The sequence below is a fragment of the Halictus rubicundus genome, chromosome 8, assembly GCF_050948215.1.
Source record: "Halictus rubicundus isolate RS-2024b chromosome 8, iyHalRubi1_principal, whole genome shotgun sequence".
Lineage (NCBI taxonomy): Eukaryota > Metazoa > Arthropoda > Insecta > Hymenoptera > Halictidae > Halictus > Halictus rubicundus.
The window spans coordinates 12,205,770-12,218,949 of record NC_135156.1 but is presented as its reverse complement, the minus strand read 5'-3'; the positions used below and the strand labels follow the sequence as shown (position 1 = coordinate 12,218,949).

Sequence of the window (13,180 nt, the reverse complement as noted above, 5' to 3'; positions counted from 1 at the left end):
TATGTGCATCGATTCACCCGAAAATGGGAAAACTTTCGCGGCGGGCGATCGTCTGAGGCGTATCTTGTTGGCCAGCCAAGTTCGCCCGGTCAGAGGTGCTGGAACGGGAACAGGGCCAGACAAAGACAGAAATACGGAGAGGAAGACGGAAAGACAGAAAGAGGAACGGAGGGAGAGAAAGAGAGAAACGCACAGAGGGCTGAAAACTCGTCCTTCGTGGCCGGAATTGAATTTTTTAATTTTTGGCCACGATTTTTCAGACATTTCTCATGGCAAAAGAATGCCCCGATCAGTGTTCACTTTTCTCCAAATTTGAGTGAAAAATGTTAAAAAAATCTTTCTCCATAAGATATACATGTCACCTTAATTTATCATATTCTCGACTTTATAATATTCTAGGTGGTGTCGAGACGAATCCAATGACCTATTGTACCATAATTTTAAACTTTGAAGAAAAATAATTTTGGCTACAAAAGAAAACCGGATCTCCAGCCCGCTGTGGAACGGAGAGGAATAGGAAGAGAGAGAGAGAGAGAGAGAGAGAGAGGGAGGGAGAGAGAGAGAGAGAGAATGGGGTGGTCCAGGGTCTCGATGCCGGAGTTACGTTTGCCGTTACGGGTCGTCTGGCGTGCCACGGCTCGGAGCTTCGCTGCTCGGTTAACTATCTGTCCGTGGGACAGCTTTTGGCAGCGAACACCGCCACGTCGGATGCACCGGGAGACGCCATCAAGGCCTGTCCGGCGTTTATTATTTAAATTAAACGCTGATGCCCCTGGCCCGGCCGCGATTCTTTCCACGGTACATACACCGTGCCCGGCAACCTCGAGACGCGGCCAAACCCTTTTGTCATACCGGACGCGATTTTACTCTTTCGCGGAGGGAAACGTCGAAATCCAAGTTGCCGCAATGCTGAAACTCCGGGGGAGCGAGAACGGTGTGTTCTGCGGCCAGTTTTATTGGAAACGTAACGATGATTAACCCTCGGCCCTTCGCCCGCCTGGCTGCCCTGTTTGTGACGTTAGGGGTTTACGATCTGCGGCTTCTTGCTTGATAAAACACACACTCGTTGCTCTCGCGGATTTACGTTCCAGTTTGTTAGCGCGGTGGGTCCTTGTGGTGGGCTATTTCGACGTTTGGGAACAGAATTCTTTAATTTTAAAAGAATTAAGTGGTAAACTTCACCTTGGAAACCCAGAAATTTTTAACGTTTTGCTACATAATTCTGTACATCTTAACAAGAAAATGAAAAAAATCGAGGTTTTAAGGCGAGGAATTCACTGGTTCGAAAGTTATGCGTGTTTAAAGTTCTGGAGAAACGTATAATGTAATAAATAGTATACGTAGATCTTGACCATAGATTTTCCATTGACTCTAATTTGGCGAAGTGTCCTGAAAAAAATATTTCTAATAAATTGGGTATAATCTAGATACTGGTTCAAGTTCTATAGTTATCTTTCATCGAATTTTTCTCTCGTTCTGTAATTCCAAAATCGTGTTTTTAAACTGTGTTTGAGCCGGCGGTAAACAAATAAATTGCAACACCTTTTGTGAAGAAAGCCAGAGCAAATTGTTTGTTACATTTACCGTTAAATTGCGCATTTCTCTTTTATTTGCATTGCACAAAGAGAGCATTTGCTTGTTGATCTTTCCCTCCTTTGATCCGCTTATGTGCGTAACGATACCAATCGCGGTGCATATTCCCTTGCACCGCAGCCGTATAGGGCCGCGGTTACTTATACCTGAGCTACTTGGCAACAATATTGGGTTTGATTGCGGTATAAAAGTTAGCGTTCGAGCATAACTTATTGAACTGTGAGCGGCTCCACCGACGATTCGTTACGATGCACACTCTGTGACAAATGGTCCTCGGGATATTTATTTTATACCGTCCGTTAACGTGTTTCCCCTTTCACGTGAAAAATACCTGACCGTAGCTCTTAACTATTTGGAAAAGATTAAACCTTTGAAATTTTCGAAGCTTCGCAATTTTTCGCCGAGAAAATTGTCAAAGCAGTTCAGTTCGATCGAGCAAATATTATTTTTGAATACTGCAACAGTTTGCTAAATTTAATCGGTCATATATGCAATGGTTACAAAAAATAAGGGAACACGTAGCATAGCATGTACCGCAATATTATAATGAAAAGATAAATTTATAGTTTACAAAGATTCGAAGTAAAACAACCTCTACTCAAAAATGTAATCACAATTCACAGTTGCTCCTGCAACTTTCTTAAGTTTGACAGGTTGCAATTGAAGTACCATTAAAAATTCTGCGGTCAATTTTAATCTTTCAAGACATGATACCAGCACAAAAAGTAAAGTGTAGAAACGTTAAATGCTCGCAGAACGATAAAATCTCAATGTGTACGCTGAAAAGAGGACCGTATTTAGACAATATCGAAATCTCAGGCTGCCAAATTTGTCCGGAAAAACGCAGCATCGCGATTCGACGGATTCGCGTCTGTATCAACGTCAAATATCCGCGAAACCGGTCCTCGATCGAACAGAAACGAGAAATATTCCCAGTCCCGAGCCGCCGTCGCGCCGGTTAATGCATATTTCTCCCTTTTTAATACCGCGAAAGTTTGTTCTTTAAACGAGCCTGCCAACCGGAGGCAAACGAAAAGTTTGGTCGTCAGGGTTTTCAAGAATTCGGCCCGCCCCCCTTTCGCCCCCTCGTTCCAACCATCTAGCCCACCACCCCCCTCCCTTCTAGGTTTTCTCCTCGATCGATATTCCAGCCCTTGAGCGTGGCCGACGAAGTTCCATCATTTTCGCTCGGGTTAATTTTTTATGGGAATTCGAAAGTTTCCGCCGGAAAATTATAGCACATATTACGCCCGGAAATTCTCGGGGAAATTGCTTCCTCGGTCCGACCTAGCCGGTCCCTTTCTACTTGCCCGATCCCCTTCGACAATTCTGTCGAAAGTGTTTTTGATACTGCTCGTTTAACCGGCTACGGCAGGGGATCTTCGTTGTATCCAGGCTCCTCGAATTTCTCCGCGTTATCCTTTTCATGTTGTTGCCCCGCTAACATGTTGCCCGTGCAACTTATAATTAGACCCCGCTGTAATTGAAACGCCTGTTTTCAGCCTGTCAGGCCGCTCCCTCTATTCGATCAATGAAGCGTGTTCCCCATTTGAAAATAAAGTACAAGCGGTTACGTTAATGTAGACAAAGAAATAGCCTTAGCGAACAATAATACAGGGTGTGGCCCGACGCGTCCGATCATGACCAAACTGTACTACTTCCTGCGAAACATTCCGACGAAATGTCAACAGGAACGGAAATAAAATCAAGAAAATCTCTACTACGATTATGGACAAATTCGTTTCACCCGGTTTTTGATTTCCCTGGAATCGATACTTAAAAATTCCCGCGCACCTCGTCACAAAAGCAGCTTGTAACGACAAAACGGAGCCAGCGAATAACGGGTTTAATATCATCGAGTTTAATACGCGCCTGTAAACGAGAGAACAACGGCGGGCGGGAAAATCGTTGAAAAAAAAGCGCAATATTTGTAGCCGGCGCTCTCTCGTCCGACAGTTCCTATCACCGAAGACAAAACCGACCCTATCGGGCCGGGGAGGGCGGGGGGAGATAACATTTTTGTCCGTCGAACAAAGCGGGTCACCGTTGCCCCGGAAAATCGAATTTCTTTTTCATTTTCGAAAAAATCCCGAAAGGTGGATCGGCCATTTCCAGGGAGCCGAATCGTCCCGCAGTGTCCTCGAACTTTTCCGCGAATTTCAAGTCGAGATTGGCCCTCCTCTGTTCGGCCCGGAAATATGAAACGCGACGCGCGGCGGGTTGGTAACTCGTCCGACGTTTTCTCGTTCCTTTTCGCAGGAAAAGTGAGCTAAAGCCGGGGCATCGATAAAAAATGGCTCGGAGAGTTCCGCAAACTTCCGCGGGAGGAAAAAAAATTAGTCAAGACCAAACGGTCGTTTTCCTATCAACGCGGCTGCGTCGTTTAAAGTTTTTTTCCGGAGTAACGGGAAAAGAGTAACTGGTACAAGGAAAGAGAGAGCGAGAGAGAGAGAGAGAGAGAAGAGAGTGGAGATTCAGAGAGGAGCAAAGAGATTCTTCTGCTAGAAACGACTGCAAAGATCCTCCGCTCTGTCTAGTGTCGGTTCGTTAAAGTAACACGAAACGCCACTAGACCGGCGGTTTCCATGAGAAATCGTCCCTGTAAAGGGGCCCCTTCAATTACGCGTTTTCACTTGACGCGGATTAAATATTCGGAATAATGCCGGCCGTTTAGGCTCCCCGAAACCGGCGACGTGCCTCTTCAAACCGGAATACTAAGGCCGCTGATAAATTGCTCGAATTGCATTTGAATAACCACGATAGCTTCCGCTCTCTGCGCGTTTCTTGCGCGCGACACTCGCAACGCGATTTCAAACGACCGAGCAACTTTTCAGTTTACAACATTCAGAGAATATTTATTACCAATGTAGAATGGAAAATTCAATGTCACAATTTATGCCAGGCAATTTTTCACGAGGTCGTCAATTGTCGTATTACGGCAACTCTTCAAATATCTTACGCCCACTAATAAAATTTACAATGAATAACGACGACCTTTTCAGAATTACATTTCTCAGAGAATGTTTATCACGAAATGGACGAGAACATGTTACAGTAAATGTGATGTCAAGTTTCATTTGTACCACAAGTGAGTCTTCTACAACAATTTATGTCTTAGTCCTTGTTATTCATAAAATGGAGCTCATTCTTTATTAGTTTTCTATCATTAAGCTAAAAATTCCTTGTATCGTTGTAAAAAATATCATTTTAATTCACATTTTCATGTGATCTCTAGGAAACTGTTGCCAGGCAGAGGTGCCCTGTCCGTTTTTAAATACTTTTTTGGACGTCCATTTTTTTGGAGTCTTGACACGAAAAGGAGTTAGAACAGGGAAACCTCTCACGTTCTCGACGAATTTCACCAGTCGAAGAAAGTTCGATTTTTTGTCGGCCGCCCCGAAATTACATCCTGCGGACTAGACCGAAGAAAAACAGTCGCCTTCCGGCCGAAGATTTAATTACTGTCTGGCTGCCGATGCGCCCCGACGAAACCAGAACGAGACGTGATTTGCATTAATCGTTTGCCCGTCTCATTGTCAGCGGGTAGCTGAATGGCAAACGCCGGTGTTTAAACGGTCTTGTTAGTACTGCCGATCGAACGAGCTTCTGGACCCTATTCATCGCGAGTGTCTTAGCGTGTTTACAGACGCGGACGATTTTAATCCTCGTTCGACGAGTACCGGGTCATTTCGACCCATCGAGAAACGCAGCTTTCAACATCCCTAAAGGTATTGTAATCTTTAAGAATGCAATCACTCGGTCAATACATTTAATATTGATTCTTATACAGTATTAGTAAATTCAACCTCCTTCCGTTTCTAAATATTGCAAAATGCTCGACGTCTCTTCCGCTGTGAATTTAATTGAAATATCGTGATTAACGTACAGTTACAGGATTAAATTGCGAAATAGAAATTTGTAAAATATACCGTTAACTCGTCACAAGAAAAATTTCGTGTTGTTCATAAATCTGCACTAACTTTAAACATTAGAGAAAAAAGCAATAATAAGCAAACAGCAATAATAATGGATGATGTCCGAAGGAGATTAATGTTGAATATTAATAACACAAAAAATAATAATAATAAAGTGTGTTGCCAGAAGAAAAATTTCGTGTTGTCCATAAATCTGCACCAAGTTCGAGCGTTAAATATTCATAACGAGAAAAGAACGTTCGATTCGAATAAATAATGAGAGACAATATTCGTATATATTGGAATTAATTTGAAATGATCGCAAAGGGGCAGACTCGATTAGTATTCCGAGGGTCAATGGACGCGTCTGTCGCCACCGCTGCCTCGCCGGCGCGAAAAAGAAACCCGTTCCCCGTTCGAAAGCAAGGAAAAATCGCGACGAAGACGACGGACTGACCTTTGTCACGAGCAACCTGATTCCTAATTGCGATTCACTTTCCTCCTTGGCGCACAGTCCCGACAGCTAACGAGATTTCTTCGGCTATGAAACGCCAACTGTCTCTTCTCGCTTCGCGAAAGTTTCTCCCGGGGTTCAGACTGGAGGACGCGATGAGAAATATAATGACTTTCTTGCGGAGAATGACAAGTTCATGGAAATTAAGACGTTGAGCGCTGTTTTTTACCGGATCCTTTCAGACGATCGTTCTCTTGTTCGCTTTTATGTTTCCCCGTTCGATTCATGGCGCGACGGTCTGGTCCTTTTACACGAATGATACCTCCGACAAGTTTATTAACGCTCGTCGCCTATAGATGTCGCTTTACAGAATAAATTAGTCTACGAAGTATCAAGATTAAAATTGTTTACTTTAGTTCTTGTGGATATCCTTCGTTTTATTTGCGTGACCCGTGAACGACGGTATTCAATGTTGTTGAACACGTTCATTATTTTTAAGAAAATGTACACAATAGTAACCGTGGAGCAAAATAAATAAACCGTAAATAAAATTACCGATATATTATTTTACCAAAAAATGAATATTACACAAGAAAGACATCTATAAAAATCGAGAATCAATTTTCCCAAATTTCAAAATACTCCAGGAAAAAGGAGGACCAGCGACAGAAAAAATATGAAATTAATCGGCAAAGTCTGTTCTTATAACTGCAGCATGCCCGACAAAATCCGATAACAAAAATTCGCCGGAAAAAGAAAACGATTCTGGGTGAAATGTTGCGTTAACGAGACGTCGGGCGTTGACGGGTTAATGAGGGAAAATCGAATTCGCTCCCATCGCCGGCAAATTAACCGGTATAGCTCTATCAGACGCGAGGTAATACTGGAAACGATCGTTCGGTTTCCGATGGCGGATCTGTCGTCGGCCAAATTCGTTACATCGTCGCGTCGAGTCGAGTCGATTCCGTACGATCGAATACAATTTCATTGGCCGGCGAGAAACGGCCCCGCCAATGGGCGGAAAACAATTAATCTGCATGGAAATCAAAATTTCCATTCCTTTGTCAGATATCAAGCGCGGGATCGGTGCACAGTGTCACACCGGCAGGAAGAGGGGAGGGAGGGGAAGGGGGTGGAGGCGGACTGATATTTCGCCGATACCCGGTGCACGGGTAATTTAAGATGAATTTAATCGACGTTCCGACGACGCAACGGGGTCGAGGGTGGGGGGGGGGGGACAAAGAACATGAAAATAGACGGGACTCGAAAGGAGGGGACGGCGAACAAAAAAGCGAGGGAAAAAATTCGCATCGGTCGAAACACGGCAACCGGAATCGTTCTTTCGGCGTTCAGCCGTGCAGGGAAATCGGCGAGCGCGCACCGATTGCGCGTGAAACGCTGCTCCAATATTTTCGCCCGCGAACGAATCAATCGGCCGAGCCGAATTCCGCGCTGCTCGTTCTGGGAGACGCGTGCAAATAACAAGGATTTATGCCGGTACGAATTCGATGACGGATTCGCGATCCTTCACGGGGCGGGACCGGCCGAACATGTCGCGCGGATTCGACGACGTATATTGCGGATTAGGCTCGTTGCCTTCGAACATGTCTATCGAGACACGTACGCGAGGATTAAAATCTACTTGGTTTCGTTAGCATATTCATCAAAAACAGTATACACTGAATTCGCGATATATGTCGCCGAAGCCTCGACGATAAAGGTCACGGAATTCTCCGCGCTACCGCGTGGTGTACCCCTGAGAGGAATTTTTCTGATTAAAATGATACCAAACACTGCATCATTTGGGTGATATTTACACTAATTTTCCGTTAACATAATTGTAATGGGAAGTAACTTTCGTCGTTCATGACACGAGCAAATATCGTCAGAAAGATGTCATATTTGGTATCATTTTCACTAGAAAAATGCAACACGAATATACTGGTGAAAGTCCCATAAAATAATAATTGAAAATAAAGAAGTTCTGATATTGGATTAGTAGTGGTGTCTTGATCTCACACCGACACACCCGACCCGTATTATGTTACACTCCTCGGCGACCGAGGTTTCTCACGGGGTATACCCCGCGGCAGTGGGGATAATTCGGCGACCTTTATCATCCAGATCTTGGCGCCGTATATCGCGAATTCAGTGTACTGGTACGGACTGCTGGGTTTAAATGGCTCTCTACTGAAACAACTACTTTAATTGAAGCATTGCATAAAGAGAACGGAATTGAACATGCGAGCGTTCGGTTGAAGGTGAGTGCTTTTGTGGATGGAGTTGTCTGAATCGAAGTGATTTCGTATAATTTTCCATTTATAACACCGGATTCATGCGCGAAAGTTCGAGTTCGATCTTCCTCGTCGGGCCCCCCTATAGGAAAGCGTTTTTCCGTCTGTTCGCGAAGTTCCGCCGGGGAATCTTAACGTAAAAGTTCTTAGCGGTGATACCTCGAACCGTTTCGATCGTTGATCCGAGCGCAGAGGATCCAGACCACGTTCTCTCCGAGGTCTAAAGGACCGTAGGAACACGGGTTTCGCGAAACTTGGTCTAAAATGCAGGGTTGCTGTTCAAGGAGGACATGGCACCGCTGCTCGGAGCTAGTATCTTTGCCTTAAGTATAGAAGCTGTGAGAGGGGGGGGGGAGAGGGGGATATATAGAGAGAGAGGGAGGCAAGTAAAATGCCTGTCTTCCGGAAGCGTGTACGGGACGCTTTCATGGTAATTAGTGTATTCTCTGAGTGGCCTGAGTCATTAGGTTCCCTGGCGGTGCTATGTCAAAAGCACTATCTCGCCTCTCTGCCGCGAACATACTTCTTTCGGCCCTGTCTGCCGCCATATTCACGACGAATTTCGCCCAGATTCCTTTTCTTTGATAATTTATCGTAATTTCACGACGAGCGGCGGTAATGTCACGATACCGGCTGCTCGAGAGGAATTGCGGTGAACCAGGTATAATTATCAGATCGGTTCGAAAGTAGGGGTTTTCGGCAGGAGATAGAAGCAAATCGAAACAGGATTTTCATGTTTCGAAACATTTTAGCGGTGTCTCGTTTGACGGCATCGTGGATCATTTGCAATCGGATTGGACTCTTATTGGGTTCTTATCAATATTAAAATCGCCGTCACGAAATTTTTCGAATGATTGCGTCAGTAAATTTTTCGAATCTTTTCATATTTCCATTATTTTATTTGTCGGCATAAATGCATTAAATCCGCAATCGAATCGTATGTAATATTTAACACGTCATAAAGGAAGCACACTGAAACAAGAACCGAGAGAAAGCGGTAAAATAAAACCTGGAGTGTACGGCTTAATAATTCGTTAATTTGGGTCGTCGGCCTTGAACTTCCGTAACCCATTAATTACTCGGAATCCTAAACGAAGGTTCAAGGCACACTCGCGTTCCCGTTTCGTACAAAATATTTTCCCCCGTAAATTTCTTTCTTATCGTCGCCGTGGTGGCGAGACTTTTTCGCGAGGGAATATTGTCGCGGCGCATCTGTAGCGTCGCGTAATCTCCTCGCGTGTAATTAATTAACGCGCGCGAAACGTTATTATTACATGGAAGATAGAAGTATGTGGCGCGGCTGGCCGGGAGTAAATTATCAATTTACCGTGACGCGTAATCGTCGCTAGTTATCGATTTACTTTATCCCTTAATGAATAACGACTGATGACTCGCCGCCGATGAATATTAATTTCATACCATTAATTTGGCTAAGTCATCTCGAACACGGTTTAGCCTCTATTAGGTCCTTTCGGGTGCTTTTACAAATCAATATAATCAGTTCCCCTAGACTGTCAAATTTCAAACGAACAGACTCGTATTGAGAACTCGGGATCAGCTGTTCCAATAAAATGCTATTTCGCGTAGCTCTAACGATTCTTAACTGCCAAATTCGAAATTTTTAAGGAAAAAACTTACAGTAATTGTCACTACGACTCGATTATCGCCGGAAACTCGGGTAGCAAGAATCTCAGGGAAGTTGCACGCGATGATTTCGCGAAACGCGAGTGTACGGCTCGCGTCCAGAAACGATAAGACAAAAATAATCCGCTGGTCGAGAGGAAGCGAGAATGGCAACAACGAGGAAAGGGAGAGAGAGAGAGAGAGAGAGAGAGAGAAAGAGAGAAGCGTGGGTCCGTGGTATCTCGGGGTAGCAGCTTCTCATCTAGTTTTCTGGCTTAAACTCGGCCTCGTTCCCGCTAAACACATAGCCGGCCGACGCGACAGGGTGCGACGGGGGTGGGACGGGGGTGGACTACAACCGAGCGTGTGTCGTTATTCCAGTTTTCAGGCCAGCAAGGAAATTATTTCGGGCTCTGGCGAGCGGTCCGTGACGCGTGCTAGGGGTGCGCGGGGGTGTAGAGGGTGCGGACCCACCCTCCGACTGCGTAATTCTGCGGCTGCGAGTTAATTTGGTGACGGCGTCCAAACAAAAAGCGTACTGCTCGGGAATGATCCTCCGGGAGTAGTTCCCCCACGATTCCCTACTACAGATAGGCATTATTATGTCAGCGAGCTAATGCGATACCTGATTGAAATTCTGACCGAGTTTCGGCCGATGGACCGCCCGGAAATTTCATCTTTTGTCTGACGCCATCCTCCTTGCCTTCGCAGATTTATTTGTATTCGAGATTTTCGAAGATTAGCTAAAATTTATTTTCATGAGACTAGACGGTTGGAAACATTTTCTGATTTGTTCTGCTATCTTGCATTTTTAATTCTTGGATGTTCGGGTTCATCGAAGTACAGTGTTTACTCTATATATGTCCCAAATGCCTAGCCGATAAAAGTTCCAGAAGTATTCCCATTGCCGCTGGGTATACCCCGTTAGGGGCCAAGAAACTCGAGTATAGTATCGAGAATAGTGTCTCCTGGCCGATATATGCCCCTGGCTAGACCCGTGTTTTGGACATATATCGAGTAAACACTGTATCAAACTCGAAAGAGAATTTTTTATTAAGTCTGTCACTGCTGGTCAGATCTTTTATTTTTCAATTTTTTAAATTGCAGCACTCCTTTCAAATGTGTGTTTAAAAACTTATGACATGGTTAATAAATGAAGGATTTTCAACTTTTGCCTATCTCCTAATTCACAAAAAGCAAATCGGAGATCGTATCGTTAACCTTTCATTGCCTTTCAATTATTTTATAACGTTACTTCATATAAAAAATATGAAATTACGGTGAAAGTTGGGGGAATATTGTCGAACAGAATATCGAATCCATTATTCAGTGAAATTTTTACTCTTTAAAAATAAATTGCATTTCACTTCCATATAAAAATTCGCTCGAAATTGTAGGTTAACCCAATAGATCCTTCCCCGAATAGATCCGATAAGTTGAAAATAGTATGAAAGAGAATGAAATGCTGTGAAAATGGTCTGGATTATTTTTGTTGAAAGTCCATATATGTAAGTTGAAAATCCATAAAAATCGCCATTTCGGTGATAAGATTAGTATTCATTTTGATATCTACGACTACACGTATTCACTAATTCCAGGAAGATTAAAAATCCATTAACACTAGATCTACAAAGCATTAAAACTGTCGAGCATTCATTAATTTATGAAAAGAACAAAAACATATTTAATCAACGGCTTTTATCATAATATACAGTGTGTCCAAAAAGTGCTTGAACACTGAGCTTCTCATGCTCGAGAAATTGTCGACATTTAGCCTGCTGTAATTTCGTAAAAAATCATCGCACGGTAACAAACCTGAGCTCATTTTAAAGCTCGAAGACTCTACTTTCACATACAATTATTCTTTTCCTCGTAAAAAATGTTTCCATGCTGCAGAAAAATGGGAAACTGAAGACCTGTTTCTCCTCAACAATGCTATAAATTGAAACCTCTGTAAAATGATTAAAAAATGTGCTTCCTGAAAAAATCTTCCACGGATTTGCAGATCGGAGCTTCCCTTTTTCCACGACTAAGAAACTTTTAGAGAACTTTTTCGAGACGTCCACAAATCGCAGGTCGAAGCGTAACGTTGCCGGGAAAATTTATGCGCTTGTTCAGAATTTGCCCAGCAAACGTGTTCTCATTTACAAGTCAACAATCCAGTTACTGCGTGCAATAATTCAACGCAGATGTCCCGCACACCGGTACAATCAGAAACAAGATTCCCCAAAGGATATTCGCCGGCGGAATGAACGAAGCTGCTCGATGCTGTTTCGAGAGAAAGAGAAGGAAATCAATCTGTGCGGCGATTTCGAATGAAAAATTCATCGATATTTATTCCGACCCTTGGATCAACAGATTCCATTCGTAGAATAGTGTTCAATAACGAGAACGATTATTTACGCGCCGGTTCTACCAATCTGCGCGGCCCTCTAACACCGCGTTCCTAATGACAACAATTACTCTTCGCTGCCGAGATTAATCTCGATTAGCGGCGGCGGCGCGGCGGTAGACATTTTTTCCGCGGATTTCTTTTCATGAGAGACGCGATTTCGAGTTTCTTCGAGGATTTTCGAGATGAACATTCGCGATCGCCGAGCGGAATGCACGAGGTCACGTCAAGATCGCGGGCGATCTTGACCTGGTCACGGTGGAATTAAGTGGCATGAAGCACGACTTGTCTACAATGCGACTGCATGCCGACTGCATAGCTGGCGAGAGACGGTGACTCAAAGAGCTTGTTTCGTCACTATACTAGCGAAAGGTTCTGCGAAACGCTGCTCTGACGTGGCACACGTTCTCCCATACGCAACGCGAATATTTCGCAAAAATCAAGACTCGACTGAGGGCCTTTGTGCACAATTTGATACAAGAAAGATGGAAAAAATTTAACCCTTAACCGGGTCATCAAAATGTGCTTTAAAAATGCAGTGGTTCGATGCAATTGTAAGTAATATTGTAGTAATATTATAAAATGTTACATATAATATTTATTTGTAATATTCATCTCTATCGAAGTGGTAAATAGGACGGTGATGAGATAGTAAAATTTCAAGTCCACAAATAGTTGTTATTATCACTTGTTACCCGTGAAATAATAATTAGCAAACTTACTCGCGGAATTAATTTTATCCTTTGAAAATGGGGACGCTGATCGTCGAAACACCTTACCTGTAACGAAACGAAAAAGCGTATTAAAATTTGGCGTCATATATTTTCCAAATATTTGCTATTGAATAATAAAGAATTGAATTTACATGTAGTACCGTTAACAAATATATAGCTGTGAATGCATAAACATG

General features: G+C 43.5%; 1 protein-coding gene across 2 annotated transcripts in view; it reads right to left on the bottom strand.

Annotated features, from left to right (window-relative positions):
* The window catches only part of Sns (sticks and stones), a 495,626-nt gene that overhangs the window by 113,317 nt on the left and 369,129 nt on the right, over positions 1–13,180 (bottom strand). The gene's annotated exons all lie outside the window — the stretch shown is intronic.